The sequence below is a fragment of the Passer domesticus genome, unplaced genomic scaffold (genome assembly GCF_036417665.1).
Source record: "Passer domesticus isolate bPasDom1 unplaced genomic scaffold, bPasDom1.hap1 HAP1_SCAFFOLD_84, whole genome shotgun sequence".
NCBI classification, from domain to species: domain Eukaryota; kingdom Metazoa; phylum Chordata; class Aves; order Passeriformes; family Passeridae; genus Passer; species Passer domesticus.
The window spans coordinates 150,669-161,470 of record NW_026990181.1 but is presented as its reverse complement, the minus strand read 5'-3'; the positions used below and the strand labels follow the sequence as shown (position 1 = coordinate 161,470).

The 10,802-nt window shown below is 55.2% G+C and overlaps 1 long non-coding RNA gene across 1 annotated transcript; it reads left to right on the top strand.

Annotated features, from left to right (window-relative positions):
• The first annotated feature begins 986 nt into the window (after positions 1-986).
• Positions 987-1,939, top strand: LOC135293186 (uncharacterized). Its single transcript, XR_010355305.1, has 3 exons — positions 987-1,118; positions 1,229-1,418; positions 1,681-1,939. It is a non-coding gene; the product is annotated as an uncharacterized LOC135293186 (long non-coding RNA).
• Positions 1,940-10,802: the final 8,863 nt, after the last annotated feature.

Genomic DNA, 10,802 nt, shown 5'->3' with positions numbered 1-10,802 from the left:
TGCAAGGCTCTCACCCATGGCCACTTGCAGCCTCTTGCAATCCGCAGGTTTTGTTGCTATCACCCACTTCAACTGCCATTTTTTCCTTAGATCTACTCTCCAGAGAATGTTCTCCTCTCTCTTCTCCCCTGCTGGTCCTGGCTTCACCCCTTCTCCCCCCCGAATGAAACCCTCAGACCCCAGCCTCATTTTCTCTCTGGCCCTGGACCCTCTTCATGGCAATGCACAGCGTTTGGAGTTCCACACAAAGACCCATCTCTGGCCTCATTCATCAGCACTTGAAGCAAGTGTGCTCCGGCCTCTGGGAGTGCAGCTCGCTCACACGGGCTCACTGTGGACACGCCGCAAGCACACAGTCATTGAGTGCACCAGAGAACCTGGCCTCTAATAAAAGGCATGAATGCCACAGCCCACCCAACCCAATGCCTTGCATGTCTCTACTTTTTCCTTCTTCTCTCATCTCTCATGTCACTTTCCCCATTGCCTCTCTCTGGCAGCTTGGCTTCTCTCTCTCCTGCCTGCAGCTTCAGCCACATGTGTGACGCTGCAGGAACAGCCTGACCCACAAGGAAGTGGGAGAGGACTCTTTGTCAGCAACTGAAGTCACAGAACAAGGGGGAATGGGACGAAACTGCAAGAGCTGGAATCCCTTCCATGATGGCAAGAAGTTCTTTCCTGTCAGGGTGCTTGTCCCTGACACAGGGACCAGCGCAGAGAGGCTGTGCATACCCCATGCCCACCAACATCCAAGGCCAGCTTGGACAGGAGCCGCAGCAACCTGCTGTGCTGGGAGGCTGCTCAGCTTGGAACCAGATGATCTTTAGGGTCCCTTCCAAGCCAAACCATTCAAGGATTTCATCATTCCACCATGCCCACCTCCCAGTGTGGAGCGGCCCTGAGACTTCTGTGACATCACAGCTCCCACAGTGTTCCAGGTGGAACGTCCAGCACCTGGAAACCACCACAGCAGACACTCTGCCTGCTGCCAGCGCTCAGTTGGCGCTCGCTCTGCGCTCTGCCCGTCAGCACTCAGCTGTTGCTGCTGCTGCCTGGCCTTTTCCTGCTGCCTGCTCTGGAGCACCAATCCCAGCAGGATGAGCACTGCTGCGCCAGTGGAGGTACTGCGCCATTCCAGGGAGGGGGCAGCCTGCTTGAGCAGGCTGCAGCCACGTGGCAATGGATGGTGTGGGACAGGAACCCCACTGTGACATTGTGCTGTCTCTTGCAGACTAACAGAGACACTGTGGTGGCGATGGAAGTGGACATGGTGCAGGATCAGGAAGAAATGATGGAGGTGGACGTGGAAGAGCAGGTTGAGGACATGGAAGTAGATGTGGAGAATGACATCGAGGAGATGGAAGTGGACGAGAAGGATGAGGAGGAGCCCATGGTCCTTGGATGAAGATGGAGCCCCACAAGTAAGAGAGGCAGATGCTCCCCATGCCCTGCCCACAGACACAGTGGCTGCCCTGACGCCAGGCTGGGGCTGGGCTGGATGGCCCCGCTCAGGGACACGCTGCCCGCAGGGGGCCTGGATTGTGCTGCCACAAGCACCAACCCTGGCCTGCCCTGCGCTTGCCTGGGGCCACACCAGCCCTGCCAGCCCTGTCCCAGCTCCTGGGGCCCAGCTGGGCCCAGTGCTGGCAGCTGACTCCAGCTTTGCTTCTCTCTTCCTTCCAGGACTGCTGGAGATGACGGCCGTACCTATTACGCCTGTGTATATATGTTTGAAAAGTTAGAAGATTTTTGTAAATATGTTCTTAGGTTAGTAGTTCTCTGTAAATATGTTTTGAAGATTGTTACTCCATAGCATCCCATGGAAATATGTGCTGTAGATTGTTGTTGTTGTTGTTGTTATAAGGATTTTTGTAATAGAAGGTGTTCTGTAAATCCTCGTGTTTGCCGATCTTCGCCAAATAAATACTGCTTCTTTATAAAACTTCACTTCTCCTTCTCATTCCTTTGGGCACTGTCAGAACCCCAGACCTCCCCCTGACCATCCTAAACGATTCCAGCCCCTCCAGAGGGGCGTTAAATCCCTGGCAGGGGGTTCGGAGACCCTGGCATGTAGCCAAAGACCCCTGTGCCTTTGAATTTAACCCATAAAGCAGGTTACCACCTTTATGTCAAGAATTAAAAGTCACAACAATTTAGATAGTCTAGTAATAGTAATCACAAAGTGAACGGAAAACATTTAGAGCACTGTACACAGAGGTTTTGAACCTTGTGCAAAAGAGTTTGGAATTCTCTACATAGAAGTCAAAGGTTCTAAGACAGAAAAATTTGGGCGTACCCTGTCCTTGCTCTTTCTTCTCCCTAGCATCCATATGAAAGATGATGTTAGCATCCACAAATTGGTTTCAAGTAGAAAGTCACTATCTAACTTAAGTAGTAGGTATTAAAACATTCTTGTAAACATAGTATACGCACTTTTTAATAGAAAAGATAACACCAACCCGAGAGGCAAAAAGAGTGCCTTAAGCTGACCTGCTGAACAAACCTCAGCAGGCCAGACAAAAAATGTTTTAGACAAAACATAAAAATCAACCTTAAGAGAGTGAAGCACATACTTCTCAACTCTTCCTTCGACAGCTAAGTTAGAGAAAAAGAGACTTTTAACATACCTCGAAATCCCCTCAACCAAAGAAAACCCAAGAGGCACAGGCAGCGTTTGCACAGTTGGGATTTCCACTTGCTCCGGGATCCCGGGGCTGGAGCTCCCTGGGGCTGCTGCCACGGCCACCCCGCGGCTGGGGGTCCCTGTGCACAGGGGGTCCCACTGACACCACTGCTGCCGCTGGCCACTGCTGCTGCTCCTGGGCTGGGGCACAGCCGCGTCCCCAAGAGCTGAGCTGTCACCAGCACAGAGGGGGCTCTCACTGCACTGGCCCCTGCAGCCATGCCACCAAAGCAAGGCAGGAAACTTTCAGCCACCGTTCCTGCTGCAGCCACAGCCACTCCTGGCTCCAGAGCCGCCATCAGCCCACAGGGATGCAAAATCCACCTGCCCGCTCTCAAGGCCTTGACAGCCTTGGCAACTGTGGCACCTGCATCTGGGCTGCTGCAGGGGCTGATGTTTAAGGCTTGCAGCCTCCAAAGGCTCCGGGCTCTGCTTCCCACCCTGCTCTGCACTGCCCTGGCTCCGCATTGCTCAAGAGACAAAAGCCAAGCCAGGGCATCCTCACCCTGCCCAAATTCCTGAATTGACTGCAGTCCTTAGGACCTTCTCCACTTTCAAAGAACCTCTTCATTTGATCACTGATTCGGCAGATGTCTATGACCTAGTGCAGCGGGCCGAAAATTCCATTTTCAAAGACATTTCTAACCCCTACTAGAGCATTTGCTTTCCCCTTTCATTTCTCTTTTGTCCCACAGACAACACCCACGCTATATCATGCACACAAGGTCTTATACCACCCTTCCTGCATTTATAGTAGGCAATGCTAGAGCAGATGCCTCAGCAATGCTTCTCCAAACCTCCCCACAGAATGTTTTTGAACAGGCTAGGATCCGCCACCACTTCTACCATCAAAACATTCCTGCACCGCTCAGCATCTTTAAAATTACCCAAGATCAGGCAAGATCCATGGCAAACACCTGCCCAAATTGTCAGCAACATGCCTTTGCTTCTGTCAGAGTTGCACTCAATCCAAGAGGACTAAAGACTCTCCAGATCGGGCAATCACACATCACACACCAAGCCCCTTTTGGGAGACTAAAATACATCCCCGTCTCAATCCACACCGACAATGCTGTGCTTTCTGCCCCTGCCCATGCTGGTGAAAAATCAAAAGATGCTATAAAACATTCCTTTTTAGCCTTTTCCACCTTCCCTGTTCCACAGGAAATTAAAACTGATCATGGTCCTGCTAATACCTCCCACTGATTCCAACCATTTTCTGACCAGTGGGCTACAAAACATGTCACAGCCATACCACACTCTGCCACAGGACAGTCCATAGTCCAGAGGGCCCACTCTTCCATCCAAAGGATCCTTGATCAACAGAGACAGGGAGTCCACATAGTATCTCCCATTGGAGGCCAAGGCCCTTGATGTGCTCAACTTTTTAAACAACTCCCCCAGTCATCAGGCATTTTATATTTAATTGGCAGCCCAATAAAAAGAAAAGCCACCTGTGTTGATCAAAGACCCTGAATCCAAACAAATTATGGGCCCTTTCCCATTCATTACTTGGGAGGGAGGATATGCTTGTGTCTCTACAGCAGCAGGCCCAAGACGGATCCCAGCAAAAAACATAAAACCCTTCTGCCAATGGCCAGGCAAACACCAGAGCCACCATCAGAAAAACAGAACAAAAGAGCCTAAGAGAGACAGCAGCAGCCTGGAAAAGAAGAAGAAGGACAGAAGAAGATCTCCTAAGCAGTGTGGACCACACAGACCAACACCAAGAGAGCTCAGACACCACTAACTGCGATATACCGCTTAACAATTGGAAAAACTGTATTCTAGCCTTGATATTTGATTCTTCTAATAAGCTGACTTCAAACCCTTGCCTTACAGAAGAGAAAGTTTAGTGGGACCAGAATTTAAGGTTCACATTGCAATCTCCCTATCTCTATACTTTCAGGCCACCCAAGCCTCCTCCCACTACGAAATTAGCTAAAGTCAAAGGATGCTGTCCTTTCTTGCCACTGCAGCAGGAAGCTGGATGCTCCTAACTATGCCGCATGCCTTCGGATGGGTGGTTCCACAGCCAAGCCACAATTTCTTGCCCATGGCCACACATGTCAACCTCTTCTCACATAGGGACTCAGTATACCAGAGCGGCCAGCTGCTCACAGATCAAATCAATAAGATCCAGACAAAAGGCAACAACGACTGGCTCACTGGACTTTTGAAAGACTGGGGCATGAAAGGCTGGCTTTCATCTTTAGTCAAGACTGTTTTGTGGGCTTTGTTTCTTGTATTCATTGTCTTGGTTATTCTATCCATTTTTGCTCAACGCATGCAAAAGTCCATGGCAGAAGCCTTCATTCTTGAGAACAAAAAGGGGGCAGTTGTGGAGGCCCAGGGGCCTGCCATTGAACTGTAATACCTTAGGGCAAAGGGGACCAAGGTGAAACAGAGAAACCCCTCTGAATGCAAGGCTCTCACCCATGGCCACTTGCAGCCTCTTGCAATCCGCAGGTTTTGTTGCTATCACCCACTTCAACTGCCATTTTTTCCTTAGATCTACTCTCCAGAGAATGTTCTCCTCTCTCTTCTCCCCTGCTGGTCCTGGCTTCACCCCTTCTCCCCCCCGAATGAAACCCTCAGACCCCAGCCTCATTTTCTCTCTGGCCCTGGACCCTCTTCATGGCAATGCACAGCGTTTGGAGTTCCACACAAAGACCCATCTCTGGCCTCATTCATCAGCACTTGAAGCAAGTGTGCTCCGGCCTCTGGGAGTGCATCTCGCTCACACGGGCTCACTGTGGACACGCCGCAAGCACACAGTCATTGAGTGCACCAGAGAACCTGGCCTCTAATAAAAGGCATGAATGCCACAGCCCACCCAACCCAATGCCTTGCATGTCTCTACTTTTTCCTTCTTCTCTCATCTCTCATGTCACTTTCCCCATTGCCTCTCTCTGGCAGCTTGGCTTCTCTCTCTCCTGCCTGCAGCTTCAGCCACATGTGTGACGCTGCAGGAACAGCCTGACCCACAAGGAAGTGGGAGAGGACTCTTTGTCAGCAACTGAAGTCACAGAACAAGGGGGAATGGGACGAAACTGCAAGAGCTGGAATCCCTTCCATGATGGCAAGAAGTTCTTTCCTGTCAGGGTGCTTGTCCCTGGCACAGGGACCAGCGCAGAGAGCCTGTGCATACCCCATGCCCACCAACATCCAAGGCCAGCTTGGACAGGAGCCGCAGCAACCTGCTGTGCTGGGAGGCTGCTCAGCTTGGAACCAGATGATCTTTAGGGTCCCTTCCAAGCCAAACCATTCAAGGATTTCATCATTCCACCATGCCCACCTCCCAGTGTGGAGCGGCCCTGAGACTTCTGTGACATCACAGCTCCCACAGTGTTCCAGGTGGAACGTCCAGCACCTGGAAACCACCACAGCAGACACTCTGCCTGCTGCCAGCGCTCAGTTGGCGCTCGCTCTGCGCTCTGCCCGTCAGCACTCAGCTGTTGCTGCTGCTGCCTGGCCTTTTCCTGCTGCCTGCTCTGGAGCACCAATCCCAGCAGGATGAGCACTGCTGCGCCAGTGGAGGTACTGCGCCATTCCAGGGAGGGGGCAGCCTGCTTGAGCAGGCTGCAGCCACGTGGCAATGGATGGTGTGGGACAGGAACCCCACTGTGACATTGTGCTGTCTCTTGAAGACTAACAGAGACACTGTGGTGGCGATGGAAGTGGACATGGTGCTGAATGAGGAAGAAATGATGGAGGTGGACGTGGAAGAGCAGGTTGAGGAGATGGAAGTAGATGTGGAGGATGACATCGAGGAGATGGAAGTGACACCAGGAGGAATTTCCCCAGGGAAAGGCTGCTCAGGCCTTGGCAGGGGCTGCCCAGGGAGCTTTGCAGTGCCCATCCCTGCAGCTGTCCCAGGAAGGCCTGCAGGTGGCACTCAGGGCTCTGGGCTGGGGACAAGCTGGGCATCGAGCACTGCTGGGACTCCATGGTCTCACAGACCTTTTCCAACCTTAGTGATTCCATGAGTCTATGATTCTATGAAGGCATGATTCAGAACAGAGTTAACTCAAATCTATCATACACAAATATTATAGAGGTCAAAATTCACGTGGATGAAATTTAAGATTATTCTTTAAGACTGAAAGAATTGTATGTCAATGTTGCATATAGGGAAAGCCCTATAAAAGAAGAGCCTTGTTACCCTTGTAAGATGATGCCTCGGGCCTCCTGCTTCGGCTAAGTACAGCTAACAGGCAGGGGTGAGGGGCTCCCAGCAGGGCAGGGAGAGCCGAGCTCAGGATCCCAGGCACCCGAGCAGACGGGGATAGGTGTCTCCTTTATTGAGGTGGGTGTTAATAAGGTCCCAGTTCAGTGACTGTTCTCACCAGCAGAGGCTCACCCCACGGCAGAGGAAGCAGCTCTGGGCTGGGCTCCTGCAGCAGCAGTGGAATTCCTTTCCCCAAGAGCAGTGGCTCTCACAGTGCTCCTCCAAAGCTAAGACAAGGCTAGGAGCTGCACCCAGCCCCTTCCCCCAGCCCAAATCCCACCGTAGCTCTGGCCCTCCTCCTGCTTCCCCAGGGAAAACTCCCAAAGAAACAGAGCTCTCCCTTTGTCTGAAGCACCCAGCAATCACCTGCCATTAGCAACTCACTGGTAAGAAATTCTACAGGTGAAAAGGAAGAACAGAAAAGAAAACCCTTCCCCAAACAAGGAGGTGGCCACATGCTGAAGGAGCACACACACATCCCCAGCTGGTGAGAAACCCTCCCTCTGCCTCAAAGAGGAAGAGTCTGACGGTGCAGGAGTGAAACCCACAGACATTACAACCAGCCAGGTTCCAGCTGAACTGCAAGGGCAGCCACAGCCAGCAGCAGTCGCCCCTGTAGAACCAAGGAGATCGAAGATGAAATCAGAGCACCCAAATGCTGTGGAGTCTGGCAAATCTGGGGCCATCTCAATACACCACCTTCACTGCAACCATTAATGCCCATACCAACCCAGAGACAGTGGGCTCTGCCACCAACAAGCTTAGAAATAATGAGAGTGTGATCAATGGCCCCATGCAGGCCTGATGCAGTCTGTGCTGTGGTTAAGGACCTCAGAAAGGAATTTAAAGAGGAAATGAGGGAGATGAGGCAGGAGGTAAGATAAATGCAGCACTAGTGCAAGTCACAGGCCCCAAAGTCAGAGCCCAACGTCCCCCAGCTACTGTGAGAGTACATCCCACGAGCTGACCTGTGCTTCTTCCTGAGTGACCATGGGGAAGGCATGGGAACATGGGATGGGAAACCCACTTCTGTCTTAGCAGCACAAGGAGGGAAAACTCAACTCAAGGAAGGAAACACTAATCGAGGGAGTTCCAGTAAGGTGAAGGGAGCCTCCTGCCATGACCAAGCTGCTGGGTATGATCTGTCAGATCCCCTTGAAGGTACCTCTAGTATGAATGCCCAGAAAAGAAAGAATAACCACGGCTAAAGGGGCCCTGCCTCTAGCCAGGGAGAGGCACGGGAAAACCAGGTCTTTTGGATGGTGTGGATCCAATGGCCTTTCCACATCTCCTTGGGAAAGGAAGGTGCCCACAGCACAGCTCGTACAGCAGGATGCCCAAGGACCAGATGGTGGCTGGCTGGCCATGGGAGCAGCCAAAGAGGATCCACTCCGCTGGGCTGTACTCCGGCATTCCTATGGGACACGGGCGCAGCTCATCAGGCCCATGCTGCTCCCTCCCTCCCTCCCAGCCAGCTCCCGTTCCACAACAGCCAGACCCTGCCCTGCCGAAAAGCAACTGGGCTGCAGCTGGCTGAAGAAGGATTCTCCCTCCCTCCCTCCCTCCCTGTTCCCCCTCTGCCAGCAAAGGGGGGAACCTCCACTGCCCGGCTGGGCCCGGCTTTGGGCTCACCTGACATCCGGGTGTAGAACGTGTCCTGGAGGATCGTGCCGCACCCGAAGTCGATGAGCTTCGCCTCGCCCGTGCCCAGGTCCACGAGGACGTTCTCGGCCTTGATGTCGCGGTGCAGACGCCGCGGCTGCTGCAGGGCCGCACGGCCTCCAGCACCGGGCGGAGCAGCCCCCGCGCCACGGGCTCCGTCAGGAAGCCCCGCTCCTCCAGCAAGTGCCAAAGCTCCTGACTGCGCTCCGCACGCTCCATGACCAGCGCCAAGCCGTCGGGCACCTCGAACCAGCCCAGGAGCCGCACCACGCCGCGGAAGCCGGGCCGCCACACCTTCCACAGCAGCGCCAGCTCCAGGGCCACAAGGGCGCCCTTGTGCTGCGGGGGGACCGCGATGCCGACAGCGGGGCCGATGCTGCGCCGCGCCTTGGGCCCCCTGCCCGGCCCCGCCGCGGCTCGCCACTGCCCGGCCCGGCACGCTGCGCGGGCCCCGCTCTCTCCACGCTCGCTCCCCTCCGCCTGCCGCCCTGCCGGGCCTCGCCTCAGCCCCGCCCGGCTCGCCCCGCCGGCTCCTCCGCGGGCCCCGCTCCCTCACCGGCCGCGCCCACTCCCAGACGCGCTCCCGGCACGCTCGCTTGATGGCCGCCTGCGAGCCAAGGCCAGCGGCGGGCTCAGCTCGCCGCCCGCCGCCCCGCTCCGACCCGGCCCCGTCTCTTACCGGGTCCCGGAGTAAACGCTGCCGCAGCCGCCGCTGCCCAGCAGGGCCCTCCCGGCAGAGCTGCTCTGGGCGAGGCTTCTCCGCCCGTGCGGGCGGCACCGCGCTCTCGCTCTTGTGCCCGGGGCAGCCGAGCGCCCGGCGCGCTGCTGCTTGCCGAGCCGCCCCGGGCTGCGGCGGCTCGGGGCCGGCGGCCGAGCTGGCGAGCGGCGGAGCTCGGAGCGGGGAAGCTGCCGGCAGCGCTGTCGGCGGCGGGCCGGGAGCCGGGCGGCAGCGGGGCGGCTGCGGGCGGAACCGCGGCAGGGGCTTCCTTCGGGGCCAGAGCTAGCGCCAGGCGGAGCCGAAAGACCGTGCTGCTCCGCCAGCAGCAGAGCGAGCGGCACCTCCAGCGGCGCCACGGGCGGGATGGAGAGAGCCCGGCGGAGGCGGAAGCACGGCGGGCCGGGCAGCGGCGGGCACGGGGCGGCCCCGCCGAGGGGCGCCGTGCGGGACGCGGCGTGAGCCGGGCGGGAGAGGCGGGACACGGACGGGACGGGAGCAGAGCGAGTGTGAGAGCGAGAAGGGGATGGGGAGCCAGTGGAAAGTCGAACGGAAAACCCATCGAGAGAAGCGCTGCTGCTGCTGCTGCTGCAGCTGCTGCTGCTGCTGCTGCTGCTGCTGTGCCCCGCGGAACGAAAGAGAGAAAGAAACAAATCACACCCCAAAGTCATTCCTGTTAGAGAAATAACCAAAAAAAACAATCGAGCAATAAAGAAGAGTGCTGGCTTGTGGCTTCTTTCTTCTTTGGGTGAGACAAAGCATTTCATGGGGAAGAATTGCCTCTTCTGACAGTTTTGCCAGAGTGGACAGGAGTGCAGCATTGAATTTTCAAGTCGAAAAGGGAAATCGTGTCAGTAATGTTCTCTCTTTTCATCCTCTCTTGAGACAGTTGCAGGCTGCCAAAAGACACGGTCTGCAGTCTGGAACTTGGGGCCAAGTTTCTTTTTCTGCCAGAGGATGAGGAGGGGAAGCATCCCAGAATCATGGAGTCGTGCCATGGTTGAGCTTGGAAGGGATCTGAAAAATCCCGTGGCTGCAACCCCGCTGCTATGGCTGGGGAGCCCTTGCACTAGACCAGCTTGTCTGGAGCTCCGTGCAGCCCGGCCTTGACCACTGTCAGGGACGGGACATGCACGCCTTCTCTGGGCAACCTGTTCCAGGAGAGCCTTTTTTTCTGAATCCCTTAGCTAAACCTAATCTGTCTCCATTTGGATCCATTCTCCCTTGTCCTGTCCTTGCCTGCCCTTGTACAAAGTGACAAAGTGGGTGGGGATTGGTTGTGGAAGAGATTAAGAGAAGTGCCCAATGAACAGACAATCAGTACCCCACCTCTAACAGATAGGAATAGAATTCCCCTATTTGTAACCTAAGACAACTGGGATCCTGGATCCATTTTTCCTGTGGCTGCGGGTCCTAGCCCCAGCGGAGCAGAACTGGGAGCTGGGACTGCGATCCCTGATTGCCGATCCCCTTGTCTCTCTCTCTCCTGTTCCCTCCCTTTCCTCTGGGGGATC